This window comes from Cyanistes caeruleus, chromosome 5 (assembly GCF_971803275.1).
Source record: "Cyanistes caeruleus chromosome 5, bCyaCae1.hap1.1, whole genome shotgun sequence".
Taxonomy (NCBI): domain Eukaryota; kingdom Metazoa; phylum Chordata; class Aves; order Passeriformes; family Paridae; genus Cyanistes; species Cyanistes caeruleus.
In genome coordinates, this window is record NC_141705.1 from 72905797 (window position 1) to 72926665 (window position 20869).

General features: G+C 38.6%; 1 protein-coding gene and 1 long non-coding RNA gene across 2 annotated transcripts in view; one reads left to right on the forward strand and one right to left on the reverse strand.

The window, feature by feature from the left end:
- The window catches only part of LOC147653243 (uncharacterized), a 201142-nt gene extending 187762 nt beyond the window's left edge, over positions 1-13380 (reverse strand). The window contains exons 1-2 of the mRNA XM_086890279.1: positions 10540-13380; positions 8851-9926 (exon numbers count right to left, since the gene is read on the reverse strand). The gene's annotated coding sequence lies outside the window, so the exon portion shown is untranslated. The remainder of the gene's footprint in view (positions 1-8850; positions 9927-10539) is intronic.
- On the forward strand, positions 9105-15564 carry LOC147653245 (uncharacterized). The gene is made up of 2 exons (XR_015287165.1): positions 9105-9337; positions 12156-15564. It is a non-coding gene; the product is annotated as an uncharacterized LOC147653245 (long non-coding RNA).
- The last annotated feature ends 5305 nt before the right edge of the window (positions 15565-20869 follow it).

The window sequence follows — 20869 nt, forward strand, 5'->3', positions numbered from 1 at the left end:
AACCATGAGGTCTTTTATACCAAGCTCCAATAGACTGTATGAAAGAAACTGAGCTTCAAAGTGAACATAGAGGTGCTGTCAGTGTTGTATTTCTGTGCTCCTGTTTCTGTGGGGGATAATTAATTCAGCTCCCTGGAGAGGTAAACACATCTCAAGGAAAAAAAAAATAAAAAAAGTAGAAACAGTTCATGAAGGCAGTTGTGAAAACTGGGTTATTTTAGGAGGCTGGAGAAAAGAAGAAAAAAAACAGTAGGGAGACAGGCTGAATTGAGAGCATCAGGGCAGCATGCCAGCAAGAGTGATCACCCATAGGAAAGAATGGGCAGAGTTTTCTCCCTATGAATTTCAAGTCCTGGTGTCTTGAAGAGCAAACTACAGGCTTAAAGTCCCCTTAAAGAGGGATGCCAGAGATACAACCTGTCTCTTCTTCCAGAGGAAACTGGTGGCTGCTGTAAGAAACCTGAAGGCAAGTAAGAACTGCCTGCGACAAGTTATAATGACCAGGACTGAGCTGGAAAGAAGTCCAAGCAGTTGTGGCATTTGTTTGTATGAACAGAGAATGAATGTTCATATAAACTTTTAAAAATATCTGATTTGCCTTCCATATTTTTCCTCATATTTACATTCAGAGAACAAATGCATTTGAGTGTGGATGACATTGTACCAATTTAAAAAGTGTGGTTTCTTGACAATCAACTCATATTCAACAGTATTTGAGGAATATTGTTTTGAAATCTTTAGTCTACAATTGAGGAATTATATCATAAAGAAATTGTGATTGATTGATTGGTTGAGACAGACCCATAATACTGTTCCTGTTCTGCTAAGGCACTATTGATATTGTGGATATCCCATATCTGGAAACGTTCAAGGCCAGGTTTGGTGGGGCTTTGAGCAACCTGATCAAATGAAAGGTAACCTTGCTCATGGCAAGGGGGTTGGAATAAGGTGGTCCTTAAGGTTTTTGCCAACCCAAACTATTTTATGATTCTATTCCAAACATTTATGTTCAAAGTATCACAGGAAGAGCATCCCCAAAGAGCTTCAGTTAAAATTACACTTTTGAAGTTATAAAATAATAAATTTAAAGACAGCAACAGATTTTGGGTTTCTTTTGGAATATCTAATTTGATATGTCTTAAACTGAGCAACTGAATATTCAAATTTAAGCGGAACTTACAGAGGCATCATTTAGAAGTTGTAGACTGTTTTTGGAATGTTAATTCTTTTTCCTTCTTAACTGTGTTTGTATTGCTCATGGGATTCCAAAAGTACTTTGAAACTTTTGCTTGCAGTTCAAGTTCATTCCTAAAAGGTTTTGTTCATTAAAAAATAAAAGTGCTTTGCTTTTATTTTCTACACAGTTCATATTCTTGCATTCTTGGCAATGCTAGGAGCAGGCCAGGAGCTATCATTCCAGAAGCAGCTATCTGAAATCCAGGCAGACTTAAAATTTTACATTAACAGGCTATTTTGCAGAATCTTTTACTCTTCATTAAGAAGATACAGGTTTGGTAAGTATCATGGTACTCCCACTATTTTATGTCTCTGTTATTACAAAATTTGTAAGATTGTGACTCCAGCTGGTTTTCCTGTCTGTTATAATAAGCCATGTTCAATATGCTTTTTATAAGACAACAATTTATGTTTAGAAGTTCCAGCGCAGAAAATCTTATCACTCATAATTTCTTTCTGGTTTTCACTGTTTATTTCTAATAATTGGTAATGCTCAGAGTCCTGCATTTCAGATTTTTTGTCTTCCTGCCAAAACTTTCAGCATCATTCTTCTGTCCTTGGTACTCAGTGTTCTTGTAAAGAGCTACAGGATTTCCTTACAAAGAGGTTATTGACAGGACAAGGGGAAATAGCTTCCGGCTGAAAGAGGGTACGTATGGAATAGATATTAGAAATTCTTCCTTGTGAGGGTGGTGAGGCCCTGGCACAGCTTAGCAAGAGAAGCTGGGGATGCCCCATTGTGAACGACTGAGTCACAGACCGAGACTGGCAGGGAATCTGAATCCTTTATTCAAAGAAATGAGCTGGTTTTATACACTTTTTCAAGGCACAGTATTTTCTTGCATGGTAATTCTCTCTATGTGACCCTATCCCATGCTGCCATGTCAGCAACACACTTTCTAAATGTCCTTCTATGGGGTGATCACACTCTGTTCACCCATCTGACTGCTTCTGGCAGACTCCTCTCCCATAGGGGTCTGCCGTATGGCACCTCCTCCCCACAGGGTCTGGCAGAAACAAGCCTCTCTGTGCCACCATGGGCTTCTCTGTGCTGCCGTGTGCTTTTTTGTACAACCATGTGCTTCTTTGTGCCACCATGTGCTTCTGCAGGTGGGTCCCATAGCCTGCAGCTCAACTCCATCCCATCTTTTCCTACATCCCATCCCTGAAAGTGTTCAAGGCCATGTTGGATGGGCTTCTGGGCAACCTAGTGGGAAGCATCCCTACCTGTGGCAGAGGGGTTGAAATTAGATGGTCTTTAAGATCCCTTCCAACTCAAATAACTCTATGATTCTATGGGTACCTCAGTAGAATACTTTTATAAATATAAATATGTAATAATTCCATTTTCTTGATGATCTATGGCTGGTTCTGCAGCTAAAAAGCAGAAGTGATCCTGCTAAATATTGCTTTACAAAAAACATTAGGGAAGACTTGTTATTGTGCTGTGTTATAATTTCATCTCAAATTATTCTGTTTCTTGTTCTGAACGTTATAGCTCAGAATATGAATATTCTGCTGTCTTTACTCTGATGCCAAGTGTTCTGGACTGTAATAAGAGAACACACTAAATTCCTTACTGCAAATCTTTATATCAAAATAATTGGTATCACTTCACAGATTATACACTAGCTTCAGCTTGGGTTACAACAAACTCTGTAACCTTTGTGTAGTGGTTCACAAAATACCTCCCCACATTACGAAATTTTTACATAGTCAAAACATGGGTTTTTTTGTTTACAAACCTTGTAGTTTTCTTTTTAGTCTTTATAAAAAGTTATAATAATTTTATAGTCTTCTTTTTTCCTCCTCATGTCCTATAGTACAAGATTTCTCTTGGCAATTCCTTTTGTATTCTTTGTATTTTAGAAGTCACACTGAGAAAGCTAAAGCTCTGCAAGGGCTGTCTCCTTTTGGATACATTTATTTACACATATATGTGTAAATGTCCAGGAGAGTACTTTCCTTTGGTCCTTATGTTTTTTTCCTGTCCCTTAAGTGGATCAAGCTGCAGCAAAAAAATTATATTCCATCTGCATGAACAGCCTTCCAGAAAAAAAGAAAAGCAAATTAAGAGCTAACTTTAGAGCTGTGGATGCTGGATATTTGAAGATGTATTTATTTCACTGCCTCTAACCATCTGAAAACTCAAGACTGGAAGGTCTTTGTAGTAACTGGAGACAAACTTGTCCTCCCAGGAGGCAATGTGAGCTGTTCTGGTGTATGAAGGATGAATTTTTCTATGTCTGCCTTCTGCTTGTAGAAGTTGTACTTTCTTATGTCTCCAGCACTGTTGGATTTCATTGCCTTTCACTCCCTTTGACACATCTCAGCTCACAGCATTTTGAGAATGGTGGGTTTTCTCTTCAACCCCTCTGGAGCAGTCTGGTTTTCCCCACTGACCATGGAGAACCACTCTTATACTATAAAAGAGCTTAAGCCACACATCAGATGCCAAGGCAACTGAGAATTTAGGAGAGAAATCCCTCTCTTCGAAGCAGTACTGATAAGCCAAATGTCCTGGTTTAGAGCAAATTTGTGAGGAAACTTCCAAAGGCATCCCTCTAGAAAGCAGTTTTAAGCAACCCCTCCCCCTGCTTGTTCAGGAAAATATTTCCTTGGAGAAAGGCAAAAAAAAACTATTTAACAAGTGAAGTATTCACAAGCATTAAAAAAAATGAATAGTATTAAACAATAAAACCTCTCACTGTTCTGAAGAGATGGCAAATTCAGAAAGTTCTTTTTGTAGGGTGTAGTTTGGCTCACTCAGCCTCTTACCAATTCCTGCTGCACTGGAAAATGCCACGTCCTGGGCCCCAGTGGACCACAGGTGTGAGCTCCTGGTGTTTTTTGGGTTTTCAGTCCAGAGGAGGGCTGATCAGTTCCAAGAAAAAGAAAAGCCCACAGTCCAGGAAACTTCTCTGCCTCAGGTAGCTAAAAAAAATCTAACTAAAAAGCAAAGGAGAGCTCTCTTGCTGTCTGTGCTACAGATAACATGGTCTGTGAGAAGGAATGCAGGGGAGCAAGTGCAGTTTCTGAACACAAACTGCTCTGTTATCCCCCTGCGCTCTTGGAACCAGTCTTAAAGGTGCAGAACTTACTATCCAGCATAAACAGAACAGACGATTTGGGATACAAGTACCATAAAGTCACCCTAAGACACCCAACAAGACTATCCCTCCAACTAGCAGTGCACATGCCTGCTAGTGTAAGTAGTAAGAAGAGAAAGAACTCAGGATAATGTGCAGGGGGAAGAAAACATTTGGGGAGAATGCAGAAAAAAGGGTGCTTCAGTCCTACTCCGAAAGCTGTGTTGGTGTCTATCACTGGGACAGATGGAGTGACTTACCTTTTGCAGATTTTATAGCTGTGGAGTTAAGGGAAAACAGGTTTGGGGTTTTTCTTGTTTGGTTTTTTGTTTTTGTTTTTGGTTTTTTTTTTTTTTTTTTTGGTTGGTTGGTTGGTTGGTTGGTTTTGCTTTTTTTTTTTTCAGTAAACCTCAAACACAAAAATTTGAAAGTGAAATACACAGTGGTCAGTACCAGTGATGGGAGCCTTCAGTTCAGATCTTCCCACTCCTGCAGTATTGCTGGGGACTCTCCATCCCTTATCCTGAGGCTGCTTCACTTCATCCAAACCTTTTTGTGATAAATGCAGGCAGAGGGAGCAACATGGGGTCCAAGAGGAATACTTTGCAGTCATGGCCAGAAGGGATTTTTACTCCCATACTCTTTTTCACTGGTCCCATTCAGTTCAAAATGCTGCAGACAATGAAATGATGGTTTATTTTCTGAAGCAAATAAGCACTTCAGAGAGAATCTAGTATTCTGATCAAAAGAAAAGCAGCATTAAAAACATGCAAGCAGTAGGAGGAACATCTACTGTTAGAAAAACAATGCTTTGCAGCCCTGATCAGTTACTAAAAGTTCCCATTAATCCCTAGCAATACAATAAATCTGTGCTGAAAATTTAGTCTTATATGCATGATTTGGAAGTGATCTTACTAGCTTTTTATTACATCAGGTCTAATAAACTCCCATATCTATTTCAGTTAAGCTTGTATTGATCCACTTAGAAGATAATTTTGACTTCCATTATTTTTGGGGGGCAATTTCATTTGTCTCTGAAGTAATGAAAAAAGTATAGTTTAGCAGTTGGGAGATGCATGCACTCTCCCACATGTGCATGCAAACACACAGATATCCACATATTTGTGTAGCAGAGGTGCCTGGGTGATGTTTTGGAATTACTCTCTTGGTTCCTCAGTTCCTAATACTGTACTTGTGGCAGACTTGGGTGTCTGAACTGCAATATACCTATGGGAAGAACAATTCAGTGAGTAACAGAGACTTTTCTCAGTTCACCTGCAAAGTTCCATCTGCAAGTCAGAAAGTGTAGTACAAGCGAAATGCTTTGTTTCCAAAATAAGACCAAGGATGCTGATGAAGGAGAAAGGTGTGAGGCCTAGACCCTGGATAAATATCAACTGCAATAAGTCATCGTTAGGAAGAAGGTTTCTCTGTTCTTTTCTGCAAAAAAATAGATAGGGGAATGTAGCACCTCACCTGTGAGGATAAGCCAAGTCAGGTTGTTCAGCATAAGAGATGCATAGAAATGCAGCATAATTGCAGCATTTCAGTATTTACAAGGAACTTGTAAGAAAGATGGGACAGACTTTGAAGACTTTCTCCAGAATGAGAAAAACTGCTGCTCTTAAGAAGGTTTGATTAGTTCTATTAATAATGAAGGACACCACCACCTATGGCCACTACTTAGTTGAATGATCACAGCAAATTTTTATTTTTCCAAAACAATGTGATTTACATTATGATACATATTAGTAGGGCCTATAATAATAGGACAAGGAGTAATGGTTTTAAATTAAAACAGGTTCTGTTTAGATTAGAGATAAGAGTGGTAAAACACCACCAGAGAGGTGGTAGATGCCCTATCCCTGGAAACATTCAAAGCCTGCTTGGACAGAGAGCTGAGCAATCTGATATTGTTAAAGATGTCCCCATTTGTTGTAGAGGAGCTGGACTAGATGACCTATAAAGTCCCCTTCCAACCGAAACTATTCTAGGATTTTTTCAGGTGTGTTAGGTAATGCCCATAAGTGGAGGGGACTAGGGAGGGAAGGGCTGTGAGAAACCTCCCTTTCTCCAATGTATCTGCCAGTGGTTTTTGGCTTCTCTTCCTCAAGTGAAAACAGAAATAGCTCCTGGAGGTGTGGAATAGAGACAAAATCTCATCCCACATGCGGGTTTACATCTTTCTCTCATATGAGGCAAATACTCCCCATTTCCCATTGACAATGCATGGATCAGGACTGTGCCTTCTGTTGCTGCTAGTCCCAGGAGAAAAAATTGTACAGGCAAAGCACTACACTCATGGTGAATTTGAAACATTTTTTTTTTAGTACTGACTAAAGGGAAGGAGGCATCACTGCACTTCTCCTCTGAAATGCATTAAGTCACTGAACAATCACAAAAAGAAGAGTGAAGAAGGCCATAAGAAATAACCCTGCTGTGTTATTTTTCCTCTGTAAAGATATCATAGACTAGTTCCTTTTATTATCTATTCCTTTATAGTAGCATATGCTGAACTCAATTTTTCAGAAGGTATTTTGCCATAAGCTTACTCTCTGTCTTTACCATTATTATTTGCACTCTATATTCAGATGAAGTTATTAACAGATGGCCTATAAATTCAAGTCATTAAACAGAATATCTGTCATTCAACTGAAAATAATTCAGAATAGTCAACTGAAAACATTTAAACCCCTTTCAAACTGAGAGTTAGACATCTTGTCCAGAGATCTGAAGACTCTGAGACACCTAGTAAAGGCTACTGGTCCCCTCCATTCACTGTTTCACTGTGAATTAAAAACTGATCACATTTGTCATGGTTTCTTACTTCAGCAAAAGAAGACTGGTGGAAATGGAATACTTGACCCAATATGCAAAACCTCAACGTTTCTTAGTGACTCAGGAGGTGTCAATTGACCACTCCCTATGGTCAATCTCAGAATTCCTGTGGGAAGAGATACCACAGAAGTGAGTTACAGCTGTGGGACTCACCTGCAGAAGTGCATGACAGCACAGAGAAGCACATGGCAGCACAGAGCAGCTTGTCTCCACCTGACCTTGTTGGGGGGAGGAGGCGCCACACCTCAGAGAGTTAACCTGTAGACAAACGTGCCACAAGTTGACAAACAAGTGAACAGCAGTGATAACCCTACATAGGGACATTAAGAAAGTGTGTTGCTGACATGCAATGATTAATAAGTCACTTAGTGAGAATTGCCATATACGGAAATACTGTGTATTCAAGAAACTTTAACCAGATCCTTTCTTTGAATAAAGAATTCAGATTCCCTGCCAATCTCAGTCCATTTCCATGGGTGCAAGTATCCTGCTGTGCAATAAGATTGAATTAATATAGTTGTCAAATGCAGTAGATATTTTAGTCTTGGAAGCTGTCTTCTCAACAGAGGGAAACAAACTTGTTTATTGTGAAGCTTGTAAAGCAGGAAACAGGAACCTCCCTTTTCAGGAGAGCCTGGCACAGATGCAAAATTCTTTGGAAGTTATTTATTCACGACGATAATTGTCAATGGATGAAAAGTCTAAAGCTGAGTGTAAAATATTTTGCTTTTCCAATACTCCAACTCCACTTGGAAAGGCTCCTAGTGTCAGACTGAGCACAGTCAGTACTGCTGCAAGGGTTGCTCATGAATTCAACAGGGAACAGGAGACCTCCTGGCATAATATCTTGCAGTTCCACCTTGGAGTACTCTGCAAATTTTTGATTGCATGAGCCTGTTGAAATATGCTGATGTTTAGAGCTCTGTGAAACGTGCTTTAAGCCTGCTTTCCTTCTTGAAATACTGCCTTATATATAGTGAAATATAATGCAAACTAAGTGAAACACTTAATGTCAGAAAAAAAGTCCTTTACAATCAAAACTCTGGAATATATTATTACTACTTACAATTCCTATTGATAAAAGTATTAATAATAGTGATTATCATCACCCTACTGTATCTTTCCTTTTTGGTGCTATGGCAGGTTCTGCACATGTGTACTATTCAGACAGTTTCTCTTAAAATACTTGCTCAGATTTACAGATAAATATGCAATTTGCAAATGCAGCCCTCAGCTGAGTAGTGCATTCCTAGTTAGCAAACTGCATCTGCCTCCTATAAACTGGTATGTGCTTAAGTGCTTTTTCAGATGTGACTTAGATACATAATATTGGACAAAACAATGGTCCAGAAGGCAAAGCTTTTAACATGCTGTACAGAGCCACTATTTATTTCCTTCATGCAATCTCTGTTCTGAGGGCTAAATTTTTGTTTAGCATAAGTGATAAACCAGATTAAGCAACAGAATGTTTGTGTCTTGCACTGCTGTTACAGTTAAACTTTGCAAAATTGGCTTTTGAGTTATTAAAAAAAAAGATCAGGAAAAAGGAGAGGGAAGAAAGGAATGTAAAACTCTGGAAAGATAATTTACGTGGCTTCTATGAAAGAAGAATTCTGTTACTGGAATGTAAATAAATAAAACTTGAAAAAAAATAGAGAAAATCAATGGAATAAATTCTAAATGCCACCTCGTCTCTCTTATATAGGAGGAATTAGAACATAAATGTTGCTATACTTTATATATTAGTAAAGATCTGTCTGCACAAACCAGTCTTTGAAATAAGTTGTGATATAAAAGGCTAAAGTCCTTGAAACCTTCCTGCAGAAGAGAGAGTAAAGCAAAACAATACCCTTGTGTACTGGAGAAAAAATGTAAACCTATGTGCATTAGCCAATGGTAACTTGCTTAGCCCGCGGACCCTGTAAAACCCTATATAACTGTGCTAAAGATAGAAAGAAATGGTGTTCACTGTTACTTCTGTGAAGAGTGGTGAAAAAGCTGGCAGTCTCTCAATATCTGGTGCTTCAAAGACGGATGCCCTGCAGGCAGGGGAGCTTTGACGGGTCCACGCATGGTGGAACGAAGCCTTGGACCGAGGCTGGTGGAGCGGATCTGAGCATGGATAGATGCTGCCTTGGATTGGTACTGGATAGGTGGCCCGCAGAAAAAGGGGGGTGAGTCACTGGGGGAGTCCGAAAGGTGGAGGTGTAAGAGAGGGGTCACTACCCTCCCCCTGCCATGGCTGTAGGAAAAATAGATGTGGAGTCTGCAGGAGCTAAAAACTGCATCTTGGTATTCTCGTTAAACAAGGCGAAGCAGCCAGGGATAAGGACCTGGGTATGCTCATTATATGCTAATTGTCATGGGCATTTAGTAGTGCCCTCACTTCTCTTTGCGGTAGAGGAATGGATGGATATAAGGGATCTGATCTGGGAAACAGCAATCACGGAAAAGAGCAAGGACACTGTGTCTCTCAGTCAAACTTGGCGGATTGTAATTAATGCCTTAAAAAACAGAAAAGCAAGATACGCTGAGGCTGTGAGCCCCGTAATTCTACCTGCATCACAGCAGCAGACACCTTTACCTCCCACTGCTGGGCAAGCACTCCTATCTATGCTGCCCATGGAAAGAGGGAGGGAGAGTCATTGAGAAGAAAATAATGAGAAAGAAATTCCAAAGCAAACACTGAAAAAACAAACAGAATCTGTTCAGCAACGGCAGACCGTGATACGTCCTGAACTATTTACTTCACTTTTGGAGACACTCTTTGTACTAGTTTGAAATCAAACCAGTGAGAGATCGCAAGTCAGAATTATAATTTAATAGGAAAATGATAAAAAGAATAAATGCAATAATATCAAAAACACTGACAGAGTCAGAATACAGCCTGGAACCCTGTTAGGGTGATGGTAGTCGTCCAGATGAGGTGGTCTTGTTGAAGCGTGATCCTCTGGAAGAAAGGGGGTCTGGTCTTCAGCTGAAAGTCCAGCAGTAGCTCCTGTCCTCTGGAAGTCCCGTAGGTAAGGGCTGCTGTGGTGTTCGAATTCTCAGCTTATATCCAGTATGGAATGCTTGGCTCCTCCCTCGGGGAGGAGCATCTCACAATGGGATGGTGAGTCATGAGATAAGGCCTTGATGAGCCATTAACAGAAAACAGTCCAGGAGGAAGTTATCTCTGAGTCATGCAGCAAGGCAGTGGTGGGCCCATTAACAGGGGACAATACAGGGGGAAGTTATCTATGAGTCATGGGGCAGGGCATTGATGGGCCCATTAACAGAAGGTAGCCCGGGGGGGGGGGGGAGGCAGGGAGCACTGCCTCACCTGGTTTCAACAGTACATGAGGATGGTGATAGAATATACTGCAACCCAGGACACTCTTAAATTAACACTACAATCTTATTTAAGTTCCAACTTACTACCCTGGAAGAAAAGAAGCCAAATTTAGATTGGTTTCCACCCGAACCAGGGGGACATGGGGGAGCACTGAGGTGTGCGCAGAGAACAAAGGCACCCCCAGGGCAGAATCAGTGCAAGAAAAGTTCCAAGGCCATGCTGAACAAGTACAGGAGCAGTTGAGCAGAAACAAGTGACTCAGACAGCTTCAAAGAGAGAAAATAGCCAAAAAATCATGAACTATATGGTATCTAGTTCGAAATTCATCACTGTAATTAGAAGTTGATAAGCTACAATGGTCACCATTGTCAGCACCTGGCCGTGAGAGACTTTTCGTGTAACATCGCCTGCTTTTCTAAAAATCATGCCCTTTTTCCTCTATCTGTGAACAATGAGAGAGAAATTGATAGAAAAAACTGCATTTGTTAAAGTTAACTTTGTGAGGTTTTTTTTCTCTCTGTTTTTCCTCTCTGTGAGAGTATGTGGAGAATGTGAAGAAAGATAACAGCAGCAGAGAGCAGCAGCAGGACGGGCAGTCCACCCCCCCGCTCCCTCTCTAAGAAAAAGCACTGGGATAATACCCAGTTTGTTAAAAAGTCATGATTTATTGGTTTTTTAAAATGTTTTTATATACCCTTTTAGAGTTAATTTAGTGTTTTAAGTGATTATGAGTCTATGCAGTTGCAGTTTTTAGAGTTTTACTAGAGAAATTATTGTGATTCTTTGAAAGTTTAAAAAGGCCCCTTTTCAAAAAAAAGGTGTTTAAGGTGAATATTAACAGAAGTTACCTTGCAATAATTGGTTTTAGAACCTAAGGTTAAAATATGGTGTGATATACAGCTTCTAAGAAAACCTTCCAATTAATGTTATCTACAGAAGAGATTTGTGGTTTAAAAAATAATTAGTTAAGAGAACTTTACTGTACAAGACAAAGTATAAGTTAAAGTATATATTACCCATTTGCTTGTTTTTTCCACAATTTTAATAAGGTAATTTCAATGTCAATCTTTTTGTTATATAAAACACATATAACTGCATATATACCAATTTTGATTTTGGATTTTAGTGTAAAAATTGGACTTGATGTTCCTGAAAAGTGCTACAAAAGCTGAATGGCAACTTGCCAAGTCCTGTGTTGTTGTGAGTTTTTCTCTAGAAAAACTGCACTTTCAAATCCTTACCAATTTAAACATATACTAGGCAAATTCCTGTTATGAATAAGTATTTTTAGTAACATTTGCAATTGTGAGTTATTCTCAAAGCTAGATGACATAGAATTGTGATGTATTTGTTACATTTTTATAATCTTTATAGTGAATCCATGTTATTGTTATATTGTGTTTAAAAAGTATATATCAAATTTTTAGCTGCCTTTTATAGTAACAGGATAAGATTAAGTTATGTTTTTATTTAATATAGATTAAGTGTTAATAGAATTAAGAATAGTCAAGTTTTATTATGTTTAGGCTTGAATGTGTTTAAGTTAAGTTTTATAACTTAGATATTCATTTAAGGTTAAGTTTGTTATTTCCTTTTGTCGTAAATAATTATTGTTAGGTTTAAATATTATTTAATTTAAATTGTTTTATGTTTTATAGGAGACACTTGTCTAAACTTCAAAGTATAGTTATTTTCCTAGAGATATGAAGACAGCTACAACGGAAACAGCTGTGACAGAACACTGATGAACACCTGCTTATGGATAGAAGTGAATGCTGTCTGTGACACCCTTGACTTCATCGAGAGCTCTATTGGTTGTTGCAATCTCTGCAGTTTTTGTTTTTTATAGGTTTCTTATTTTCAGTGTTTCCAGAATTTTAAGAAGATGTATCATTGCTGAGGATCAGCTGCCATAGGAGAGGCTTCAGATTAAACCAACTGCTGCATGGTTTAATTGGTCTGGTACCTAAGTCTTCTGATCATTTGCTTTGTACAAATGCATTTCAACAGTTTGCTGTGCTGTAAGCATCTCATAGCTGCTACTATTGGGAATCTTGTTTTAGGAATATGTTAAGAGGCATCTTTCTAGTTTAAAGCCTAGGCCCTAGCCAAGCCTTGACTTTCCCTGGATGGAATGTTTGCCAACAGATCCAGATGTTTTCGGTACCAAATCAGTATTTGAGTCACCTTTTGACTCAGCAATTTGACCCTATTAATATGACAGCTGGATCAATTTTGAAGTGAGCTTGGAGAATCATTTCCAGAGGTGGTTATCAAATCCTTCACAGATTTTTTTTTTGTTTTTGTTTGTTTGCACACTATATGATGCTGATGCAGTGTTTTAGTAGTTAGTAGTAATTTTATATTACATATGTAATTAATAATGTTTATAATTTGATTGATTTTTAACTGTTATAGGTTCTTATTCATTGTGTATATGGTTTTGTGTTGATGTTGATGTGTATGACAGAAGTACATCTCATTTTTATTTTTTTTTAAAAAACAGGGGAAATGGATGCCCTAAAAGCATTTGATTAGTGTAATTCATTAACTTCAAGGAGAGAAGTGCCTGTGTTTTGTTGGCAGGTTCAAAAAGGTCACCTGTTCATCTGACCAGACTGTCTGCCTCTGAACACATGAGATGCAGTGAACAGAGAAGTCACCACACAACCTTGGTACTCCAGACATGGATCAGAAGTGGACCTGTCAGGACACAGTTGTGTCTAAACGCTACACAGACAGTTGCCAACAGAAATTTTATGTTGTTATTATGATGTTATGTCTCTACAAATTTTTTTTAGTTATCTTCTGTTTTAAGATTTAGAAGGATCTGAAGAACAACTTGAACATCAAAGCCCTCAGTCACCGATCAGCTGCCAGCTGACATCACGGGAGCAGTGAACGTTCCAGGACTGAATCGTGTTAAATCATAGCCATTGTGTTAATTCATACATCATTTGTGAGAGAAATTCTGTAGAAGATCTAAGAAAAGTGTAGAGACTCCATCTAACTGTATATAAAGCAAATTGTAGTTGTGTGTTTACCCTTTCAGCAAATTGCTTTCACGCTTAGACTACATATATACCAGAGCATATGTGTTAAAAGTAGTTAGATAATAGTTTAAGATAAAGAGTTTAGCCTGTATAGTAATTGTTATATTAGTATGAAGTATAAGTATTCCCCCTTCATGAGGCAGTGTAAGCATCTTTGAAAGTTCATTTAACGTTAATGCCTTAATTGTGAGTCTGCAGGCATGGTGTCATTTACATGGAACAAAATGCTTATGGTAATTGTGTTGTGTATAGTCCTGACCAACTGTCTGCTAACTAACATCCAAAACCAACAGAACATATGGGTCACTCTGGCACACTGAACTGGCCAAAGGTCAATGTGTTTGAGCCTAGCCACCCCTGGAGATCCTTTTCGCACCTGTCTCATAGGAGTTCCTGAATGGGATCCTCAAGCATTTAAAGGTTTAATTAGTAATGAGACTCGACTGAATCGATCAGCAATGTTGCAAGAGTGCAATCGCACTGTTGGCTTCACATTAAGACAACTTGAAGCCTGCTGGCAAGCAAAAATTATCAAAGTTCTTAATGTTACCATAGAGCCCCCAGAAGAATTAGATTTGTTAGGTTCCATCAATACCTCAGGTGGATGAATAAAGTTTGAGCCCCAACAAAAGTCATTCTAACAAAGTAATGCAGCAATGGGCTGCAGTCAACCCTATAGTTGATCTCGTTCTGCCACTGAAAGTAAAGCTTTTTACTCACAGTGCAATCCCACAGGATATAGATGCTAAATCTGAGCCAGAGTGCCTGTAGTTATTGCAGGCCACATAGCTCTCAGGCCTGACTGAAGCCTAGCCTGGGAAATTCATGAGAAGGAATTAAAACAATTCTCAGAGATACTAAAACAGCCTTGCAGGTGTTGTTTTGCAACCTGTTGTTTCTCCTTGCAAGAGACAGTCAAGGGGGGCAGAGTGCCCCTGACCAATGATAGTGGTGTAGTACTTTGTTAACCAATAAGAGTTTCCTTTCTGTACTTTTCCACGTATCTGTCTATAAGACAGGGCTGAAGCAATAAACTAGGAATTCTCGTGTCGTGACTCCCATGAGAGTCCATGGTCGTTCCTTTCTAGCCGTTCCCAATCGGAGCGACAACAGGACAATTACCAAAGCGACTACCTAGTTCCATATTCCTAATCTGTGGAGATAGAGCATGGAATGGGATTCTTGCTAATCCACATAGAAGACCCTGTTATCTTGGGAAACTTAACTTTGTTCCACCCAAGCTTACACCAATTGCTGAATGTAGCTGATAAAATAGAAAACATCAGTCAAAGCGAAGCCTGAATGAATTAAAGCTTAGCAACTCTAAAAAGGCTCGCTTGTTAGACTAAGAAAGAATTGAACTTAACATCCACAATTTTAAGTGAACTTTCAGCCGATGTGAGTAGTGTACATCATGCAGTATTACAAAATTGAGCTGCAATTGATTTCTTGCTCTTAGCACAAGTACATGGTTGTGAGAAGCTTGAAGGCATGTGCTGCTTGGATCTTACTGATCATTCAGTTTCCATCCATGAACAACTACAACAGCTACAGGATGGGTTACATGCCCTGAAAGAAGATAGTGACCCCACTGGAAGTTGGTTTGCCAGCTGGGGTATCACTGGATGGTTGAGATCTCTTGTGCTAGAAGGAGGATGGACTTTACTTATAATGTTAATTGGGGTGACAGTCTAAGTTGTGTGTTATCTTGTCTTCATAAGAGTATAGAATGAGTCACATTCAAAGCCTGGTTTGTGCAAAAAGAGAAAGGGGGAATTGTTGCTATATTTTATATATTAGTAAAGGCCTGTCTGCACAAACCAGTCTTTGAAATAAGTTGTGATATAAAAGGCTAAAGTCCTTGAAACCTACCTGCAGAAGAGATAGTAAAGCAAAACAATATCCTTGTGTGTAGGAGGAAAAAATGTAAACCTATGTGCATTAGCCAATGGTAACTTGCTTTGCCTGCAGACCCTGTAAACCCCTATATAAGTGTGCTAAAGACAGAAAGAAATGGTGTTCACTGTTACTTCTGTTAAGAGTGGTGAAAAAGCTGGCGGTCTCTCAGTACATAAATGCAACAAACTCCATCAACCTTTCATTTCTGGGAAAGGTGAAATTTTAAGCCACGATAACCTTCATTACCCATCTCATTAGTCATCTTGCAGTCATAATTGGTATTGCTAGGCTAGATGCCTGCTTTTCAGCTTTTCCCCTACCCCTGTTGAGCAGAGAGTCCAATTATCACTTCTTCTCGGGCTGGCTGTCCCTCTGTGAAATGTCATCAAAAATCTGTGCACATTTTGTGAGGAGAGGAAGATTGTCATTCAGGAAGACTTCTCTCAATGTTAGTGCACTTTATAAAAAGAACCTTAGGAACTGGACATTTTCCTAGTGATGTTTGTGAGATACTTAACCATCTCAAATGGCAGAGGAATTAGTCTCAGGATTAAAACTACCCTGGTTTCTTCCCCTTCTTTATACCACTACCTGTTGTTTTATATGTTACTTCATTTCTTTGTAGGACTTTCATATTTGCAAACAAGAATCACATGAGAATAACTGGGTTGGAAGGGACCTCAATGGATCATTTGGTCCATCCTGGAGTCTGGCTTACAGGCTTATACTAACTATGTAAGTAGGACAAAGGGAACTGGGGATGTTGGGCATTATTACCATTAAAAGTCTGTGAGCCTTTAGGCAGTGTTCATGGTTTCTCAAAGAGAAAGCAAACCTCTCTCACAGCATGGCATGACAGCACACATGAGGCCAGCAAATAAAAGTATTAAAATGGCAGAAACAGCAACAAAAGCTCCTATTAGACTGAGGATAATAGTAAAATAAAATTTTACTTTTAGAATTTGATGTGTATAAGTGACCTTCTCCCAAGTAACAACAAACAGGACAAGATGAAATGTTTTCAAGTTGCACCGGGGCAGGTTTAGATTGGCTATTAAGAAAGAATTCTTCATGGAAATTGTTGCCAAGCATTGGAGTAGGCTACCCAGGAAAGTGGTTAAGCTACAGAGATATTTAAAAGAGGTGTTGATATTGTACTGAAGGACAAGGTTTTGTAACAGCAGTACTAGGTTAGCAGTTGGACTCATAGTTTAGAGGTCTTTTTCAACCAAAGTGATTCTGTGATTGTATAAATAGGTGCTACTGCTGAAGGAATGGTTAAGGCAAGTCTGGATTTTCAAACAGAAAGAGACCATAGTTTTCTTTGTAAATAGGCCTGTCAGTACAGCCCACTCACCCGAACTATAAGGCATATTTTTCATATCTCTTGAATTTTTGGCATGTCTAAAACCTTTTGATTTTTTTTTTTTTTTTTAACACAGATACATGTTAATTTATATATATAAAAGGAGAATTGTTTTTATGGAAAAGCTTTGGTCAGAAACAATTGATTACTTTTACCTCCAGGCACTGCTGTAATATCAAACTCAGGTCCAGGTTTAAAGAAATGTAAAACTTTAACTTCTGGCACTCCTCAGCAAGAGCAAGTACGTATTTTATCACCATGTGCTGAAATTTATGGCATTGAAATCAAGAGCCAGCTAAAAGCTGACTCAGCAGATTGTACTTGTGACATGGACAGAAGAATGCCTAAATAATGTTTGCCGGGCAGAGTATGTCATCTAAATTAATACAGAGGAATTGCCTCATAAGTAATTTCTGCAGTTGCTCTGCATCGCACTATTTGAGGACCAGAATTCAACACTACACTAATTTTGCAGATGTAGCACTGATTGATCTGGTCTGGATCTTCATATTTTTTTACACAGAAAGAGTTTTAATGACACTCAGAATATTCAGAGAACCATGCTAGCTAGGCCATTAAACACAGCATTTAATCTCCAAGGAGCTTAATTTATTTAATATGAGGTGGTACAGTGTTGCTGATGACTCCAGTGAAATATTTAAAATATAGTATTTCACCAAAAGATAAACAAATGCGAGAAATACATAAAAGCAGGCAACATTGTTCAATTAATACTGGGGTTTTCTTCTGCTTGTAGGGACACCAAAGAAATTTAATTTTAAACTACATGATTACCCTGGGTGTTGTATTGTGTAGACCTGCATTTCATATTTACTGTGAGCTCTCTGAAGAAGTCAGTATTGGAGAGCAGAAATTTCTTTCTGCAATGTTGAGGAATTCAGAAGCCCTGGGGCTTTGGAGATATTTTTCTTCCTTTTTTTTTTTTTTTTTGGGGTGGGTGGGGAATGGTGGGGGGAAGTGTGTGTGTTAAACCTGTGGGGGGAAAAAATCAAATTATGAAAAAACTTGGAGAAAAAAACTTCTGGAGAAACTTGCATAGCCTCTTATATGTGACAGCCAGCAAGTGGGATCTGCTCCTGCGCTGTGAATCATATAATAATTGCTGGGCTTTCAACAGCAATGACATATTCATGACAGACCCTAGATTCCTGAGGGTTGCTTCATCTGGATAGAAACCAGTCACACTGTTTAAAAAAATTAATAATTAATAAAAAATAATAAAAAAACAATATTTGATGCTTGGAAAATTACATACTTTTCAATGAAAACATGTTTTTCTGGAATTTTTCCTGCTTTGCTTTATTTGGGGTATTTGCCCAGAAAAGTGTTGGCATTTATTAAGACAATTCTCTGGTCTGAGTTTGATTCAGCAAATCATGGCCTCATTCCAGCCTGCTGTTAATGACAATACTGGAGTGATGCACACCAGTCTACACATTATTGTGCAGAGGGAAGAAACTGCATAAAATAGTCTATTTAACAACCGAGAAAACAGGTAAACTTGACAGGCTTTGGAAGCAGACTAACTATAGTTAGGCACTGGCAAATGTAAGAAACATAATGTAATCATGTATTCGTGCTTTTATTGAACACAAAATTAATTTGAGAAATGTTGAGGCTTGCAGCCTCTTTACATAGCATGCTGACCCTAACAGTAGACTGCCAAAGAAAACAAGGTGACAAATATTTCTGCTTGTTGAGCAAGAAAAGGATCAAACAAAGGTCTGCAAGCATCTAGTAATTTGCTTTAAGATAAGGATAGTAACATGTTTAGAGAAGAACGAAAACAGTGTTATAAACTAGAGCTATAAGTTTATATTCTATTTTTAGATGCTTAGCAAAAACTGTATAAGTAATGCAAGAGCAAAAAATAAAGGTCTCAGTTCCACATCATATTGGTGTACTGTCTGATTCCTGCCTTAAGATTGGACTTAGCATCTGGGGACCCTGACGTGATGAGCTTTGATCCCGGGTGTGAAGAGTCTGGCTGAAAAGAAGTCTAAAGCTGAAAAGAAGAAGAATCCTATGGCAGTTGCGACCGGGCGTCCGAGAGAGATGCGTGTGGCCACAAAACTCGACCGGTGAGTCGGCAGCCTTTGAGCTGGAAATTGGTGGGATGGGCAATGCTGTATCAGCCGTGGAGAAAGCTACAATAGAAGCCTTGCTCCAGATGAGTCAGAAAGCGGGGACTCCTTTAGATTGTACGCTTCTGACAGATTTATTATTTTGGGCAAAGCGGCAGAAATTAATCACTGAGACTCCCGATGTTTTTACTAATGCCGCCTGGAAAAGGGTGGGAGAAGATTTGTGGCTAGCTGTACAGTCTGGCTCAAAAGAAGCTAAAGCTCTAGCACAAACGTATCATCAAGCTAGATTAATGATAGAGCAGTTGGGTGCAGAGGCTGAGATTGAAGCAGCTGTGAAGGGAATTTACGCTGCTGCAGAAGGAAAAGCAGCTGAAAAGTCGAGTAACAAGCAGCCAGGGAGTGAAAATGACTGTGATCCGCGTAACAAAAATATTCCTACCCCTCATATGGTTGCTGCTCCAGCGCGTAAGAGACCCTATGACGATTTGATTCCACCATAGGACGGCAATTCCCAAGCCCCGCAGATATTGTCCCCTGTAAACCTCTCAGTGCCACCCTCTGCTCTTCCGCTGCCCATGGAAATTGACCCAGCTGCAGTCCTCCTCCCTCCTGATCCCCAGACCGAGTCAGAGACATTAAAAACTTTACTATCACAACAAGCAAGTGTTATGACACAACTTTTACAAGAAATGCAACGTTTAGATCGAGATGCAAAATCTGCTACTGTAAAACAAGCGTATAAAAAGGCACACAATGCAATTGTGAGTGGACTTAAGAACATTAAAAGTCAATTAAGAGATCTAAATGATAGTGTGCTGAGACCTTCCCCTTTAACACCTAAACAGCCATCTCCGAGGCCGTCACAATCTTTGTCATTAAGCAAACGCAAGCTCCTTTTGAATTATGTGAAAGATAGGGAATGGTCTGTGGAAGAAGCTGATAATTATCTTTGTTCTAAGTATGGAACTGTGACTCGAATCACGCCAGAAGAAAAGAGAGAAATAAGAGGACGGCAGCAGCAGAGAGCAGCAGCAGAGTGGGCAGTTCAACCCCCTCTCCCTCTCTAAGAAAAAGCACCGAGATAATACCCAGTTTGTTACAGAGTCATGATTTATAGGGTTTTCAATATGTTTTTATATACCCTTTTAGAGTTAATTTTGTGTTTTAAGTAATTATGAGCTTATGCAGTTGCAACTTTTAGAGTTTTACTAGAGAAGTTATTGTGATTCTTTGAAAGTTAAAAAAAAAAAAAAAAGAGAAAAAGTGTTTAACAGAAGTTACCTTGCAATAATTAGTTTTAAAACCTAAAGTTAAAATATAGTGTGATTTACAGCTCTAACAAAACCTTCCAATTAATGTTATCTACAGAAGAGATTTGTGGTTTAAAAAATAATTAGTTAAGAGAACTTTACTGTACAAGACAAAGTTAAGTTAGAGTATATATTATCTATCTGCTTGTTTTTTCCACAATTTTAATAAAGAAAGTTCAATGTGAGTCCTTTTGTTATATAAAACACATATAACTGCATATATACAAATTTAAATTTTAAATTTTAGTTTAAAAATTAGACTTAGTGCTTTTAAAAAGTGCTACTAAAGCTAAATGGTGACTTGCCAAATCCTGTGTTGTTGTGAGTTTTTCTCTAAAAAAACTGCACTTTCAAATCCTTATCAATTTAAACATATACTAGGCAAATTCCTGTTATGAATAAGTATTTTTAGTAACATTTGCAGTTATTGTAGGTTATTCTCAAAGCTAGATGACATAGAATTGTGATGTATTTGTTACATTTTTATAATCTTTATAGTGAATCCATGTTATTTTGTGTTATCAAACTTTTAGCTACTTTTTTTTGTAGTAACAGAATAAGATTAAGTTATGTTTTTATTTAATATAGATTAAGTGTTAATAGAATTAAAGATAGTCAAGTTTTATAATGTTTAGG